The sequence below is a fragment of the Penaeus japonicus genome, unplaced genomic scaffold (assembly GCF_977035675.1).
Source record: "Penaeus japonicus unplaced genomic scaffold, GWHDUDI00000001_assembly GWHDUDI00000016, whole genome shotgun sequence".
NCBI classification, from domain to species: domain Eukaryota; kingdom Metazoa; phylum Arthropoda; class Malacostraca; order Decapoda; family Penaeidae; genus Penaeus; species Penaeus japonicus.
In genome coordinates, this window is record NW_028234418.1 from 3,327,070 (window position 1) to 3,332,069 (window position 5,000).

Here is a 5,000-nt window from a genome sequence, read left to right on the forward strand (position 1 = left end):
GCTGTTATTCGGACCAAATTGTTAGTTGAGAGGACCGGCGGTCAGCGTCGCTCTGGCAATCATTGTCTCCTTTGGGTCCGTCACCTGTCTCGGCGCCGCGCCCTTCGCACGGGCGGCAGAGCCAGGGCGCGACGAGCCTCCGCACAGAAGGAAGGCACAGCACAAGCAAATGACAAGCAGGCGAGCGACGCTGGCATCCACGGGCAATGCGTCATCCACCGGAAGTGTCGAGACAACGTCACTCCGCGGGCTTATTGTTGATGGCTGACGCATCTCTGGCTGACAGCTGACAGCCACGGACACACACACCTTTCGTAGGCTGACTGAAACGCTCATATGGGGGAAAAGAGTGCAGATAAACAGAATGGAAGAGGAATGAGAGAGCGGAGAAAGGAAGTGAGGGGGAAGGAGAGGGAGAGATAGAGGGCGGGGAAGAAAGAGAGTATTGACAAAGAAATATAACTGTGATGAAGGAAAGAGGGTGAGAAGGGGAGAAGGTCTGAAGAACTTACGTAGATACAGAGTAACCGATAAGGAGAGGGTGTCTCACTCAAAGGAGAAAAGGGAAAAGGGAAACTAGGGGAATGATAAACATGAAACAAAAGAAACAAGAAAAAACGTTAACTTAAGATACAAAGAAACGCGTTGGAAAAAAAAGTGGCAAAAATCGGGGAATAAAGACATATCGAATAATGCCATTAAGAAGAAAGAGAAAGAAGCGAATCGTAAGATGGGAGAGAAGTGAGAAGAACAAACAGGGAGCCAGAGAAGAGAGGGATAACCGCTTCCTTTCTCACTTTGCGCTTCCCTCATGGGCTGAAAATATCCATGGAGGAAGAGGCGGATAGGAAAGAAGAACCACGAGAGATAGTGGAGGGAAAGAAAGTAAGTAAGAAAGAAAGTGTGAGGGAGATAGATAGATAGATAGATAGGTAGATAGATAAAGATAAAGAGATATAAAGAGAGAGAAAGAGAGAGAAAGAGAGAAAGAGAGAAAGAGAGAGAAAGAGAGAGAGAGAGAGAGAGAGAGAGAGAGAGAGAGAGAGAGAGAGAGAGAGAGAGAGAGAGAGAGAGAGAGAGAGAGAGAGAGAGAGAGAGAGAGAGAGAGAGAGAAGCACGGTGTATCGAGGTGGGGACGCTATTAAAAATTGCGGCGTCATGATTGTGGTGACAAAGAAACGCTCGGAAGAGACTGTGAGTTACGTGTACTGGTTCGTCGGTGCGAGGGTGTATAGCGTGGGCAGGCGAACCTCATGTGGGTATGAGATAGATAAGAAATAAACAAAAGGAGATGAAAGTCTCCAATTGCGTGAGATGCCATTTTAATGATGATGTAATCAAGACTCATTTCCATTCCTAAAACGCCTCACGCCTTCGTATACGCCACATCTCCACACTGTGAACGTCCACTGCCTATTCACATTCAACTTTTTTTCCGTCTTTCAGTCTTTCCTCTTTACGCTATTCCCGAGCGATAACCGCATGTGGAACTGCCCTTGGTAGGTGTGCTCTTCCACCTCCACACTCCACTTCAGAGTTTTCACACTACACTTACACTCTACTAGCGTTGAAGAACACAAAATAACTAACACATACACAAAGGGCACTAAACTCATAGTTGGAACCTAGCATCACAACGTACAACACCTGCTCCGCCTGGCCAGGTGTGGTACAGGTGTTCCTTGGTCTGTCTCACGTTTCCGAGCACACACAAACACGGACTCACAGCCTCGCATGTGGATTTACCGAAGAATACATGTTTATGTACGCCTAAATATACACGTATGTGATCTAAACAAAAGAGAAAAAGGCACGTACAGACTTCAATAGATATGTCTCAAAGTGATGTACATATTATTTGAATTCGAAAGTAACAACATGTTCTTCAATTATCCTGGTCATATCCCGGCACACATCTGTCAGGCTGCTGTGAGTGTCAGGCTTAAACATTCTCTATAGACCTATATATCTTTTTACCTATATCGGGTTTTAATTCACAAGAAGTAGAACTTTGGCTCATTGCGTGCGAGTAGGCCTGACCAGTTACGAAAATACAAACTCTACAAGAGTAAAATTTGATTTATTTAAGCAAAAATGTGTTACGGGAGGAAAATACATTAAGCTATCACCACCAGAGTTATGGCTCATAAAGCAAGCCCCCACTATGTAAATCGTAAAAGAACCCGCCGGGCCGACGAGGCCGATTAAGAGACTTGTCTTCGCGAACTACCTTAGCCACTCGCGCTCCGAGTAAACGGAGGAAGTGAGAGAAGTAAAGAAAAGAGAAGGGTGAATAGAAAATAAAATCTGGAGAAGCTCTTATCAGACGATAAAGTCACAAGAGGAACTCCAAGACGAAGCTAAAATTAAATAAAAAACAAGTCACCAAACGAGAGTAGCGAGAAATCGTAACGAAAGCATAGGACAAATAACGAAGGTACGAGTAAATAAGGGGAAAGGAAGATAAAAAGACAAATCACAAGAGAGAGTAAAAGTTCCATTTCTTCGAGCTAAAAGCGCAGCTAGCAAGACCGGCTGCCTCGGCCTCCGCTGCTGGTTGGAATTCCAAGCGGCCAAGCTCTGTGACGAGACATTTCCCTCGGAACGGATCCCCGATAAAGGCCGAAGGACCCTTGTTATGGTCGTTATCCTACACTGGCTGCCGTTGCTACTGTGCGCAGCTCGAAGGCTGTCGTCGCGGCAGAGAAATTCGTCAACAGAATGCGGAGGTTCTGTTCGGCGCTTAATGTTGCTATTAGAACGAAGTTGAGGGGATAATTCGTTTGAATGATTTATCCTAGTCCCTTGATAGCAAGTTTGCTAAACCATTACCAAGGTTAACATTAAATAGATCACATTGAGACAAAGGCACAGACATACTCAGACACACAAACGAGACCGTCACACTTGGACAGGTAAGAATGTCCTCGGCCGCCCAATTTTGTGACGTATGCAAATAGGAGTAAACGCTCTCCTGAGCACAAGAAGACACATTCAAGGCTTCCTACACTCTCCTCCTTCATACTCCTTTGTGGTGTGACAATCTGACTTCATTAATAACCTAACTATTGAATGTAGCATAGACTACCTTTGATGTATGCGGAGATTGCATGCAACGCGGTCGCATCTTCAGCCCTTCTCAACACAGTGATGAGATTAAGTCGCGCCTCCATAGCATAGGCTTTGCTTACGATCAATATCCTAATATTGTCATACTCACGTAATACCAATGGAATACTATGCAGTGTTGCGTGTTTCTCAACATACCTGTAAAGAAAGAAAAACAAATTAATAACGTAAAGGAAAAAAATCAATGGGCAAAATATACATCTTATTATATAATCAAACTTCAAGGAGAATATATATATATTTTTTTTAGCGATCCGGCAACCGTCACCTAGAAAAATCAGTCTTACGGAAAGGCAACACAAAGAGAGAGAAGAAAAGGTCTCTCTGGCAGGTGGACAGCGACATATTATGCAAGTGAATGAAAATGGTCGAGGAAGGAAAATGATGATGCAATAAAGGTGTGGATGAGGAAGGGAAGGAGTTTAGGAAAACATGGGATGGGGGGGAGAGAGGGGGGGGGTTGGCAGGTAACATGAGCAGAGATGTAGGAGGGGCAGGCAGATTAGGTTCAAAATGAGGAACGAGGAGGGAGAAGGAGAAAACTAGGATTAACGAGGGTTTCCGTGGGAGAGAGAGAGAGAGGAGAGAAGAATAGAGAACAGAGAGAGAGAATAAGAGAGAGAGAATGAGAGAGCGAGAGTGAGAGAGAGAGAGAGAGAGAGAGAGAGAGAGAGAGAGAGAGAGAGAGAGAGAGAGAGAGAGAGAGAGAGAGAGAGAGAGAGAGGAGAGAGAGAGGAGAGAGAGAGGAGAGAAAGAAAGAGAGAGAGAGAGAGAGAGAAAGAGAGAGAGAAAGAGAGAGAGAAAAAGAGAGAATAAGAGAGAGAGAGAGAGCGAGCAACAGGAAGCAACGTATACACGCGGCGACGACTTGGGCGTGGCCCCACCCTCCCCTCCCCCCCCCTCTTCCCCCAGGAGGGGCAGTGCATCACAATGCCCGAAGCCCAGATAACTGACTCCTTCCCCGAGGGCACGAAAGCCTTGCATTAATCAGTCTGCTTCATCCATCCCTCGACGACCATGAACTTGCGTTTCCGGATCTCGAGTCGTTGCTCTGCATCGGGCTGCAACCAAGGCCTCGCTGGAGCCTCTCTACGTTCCTCCTCTCTCCGTCGTTTCAATTCATAAGACTAAGATTGTGTATTAGACATCATTACCTGGCCCATCTCACCCTTCGATAAAAATATAATCTTTTGTTTAATAAACGTTCACTTTTTTTTTTTTTTTTTTTTTTTAATTCCAGCGAGATGTTTTTCGCGACGCGATTCGAACTTATTCTTAAAAGCATCATCTCATCTCGATAAGATAATGGCATGACCCTTGGCACGACCCCAGCCTCCCTAGCTGCAACCTCTGGCCGTGACCCCGAGCGATGACCTGCAGGCACAAGGCGATGAAAGGTCACGCACCGGAGCTCATGCATAGCGACGCCGCCGCCGCCACCATGCCTTCACTCCCCGGGCATCGTCCTACGGCATCCGCGGCGGCGTCTCTGGAGGAGGATATAAGAGTCCTCGGGTCCCGTGACCACTTGCTCTCGCTGCCCTTCGTCCTTCCGCCGACTGGACACGCTCGCTTGACCCAGTTCGTGGCCGCGGCGTCTGAGTCACACTCGCCCTCGTACCCAGGGACGGATCCATTCTGCCGGCCGGTCAGCACCCGCAGCCACAGCAAACCGGTCACAGAAGCCCCACGGCTTATCACGTAACCGAAGCATCTTTCCGTTAAATGATTTACGCCAAAATGCCAGCGAGGAATATATAGATCGGCAGCATGTGTGGCAAGAACTTCGGAATAATAACCCTTTGTTCTCTATAAGAAATATATACTAAAGCGGTAATACAATCTTAATCTGATGAGTCACACCCCCTCTG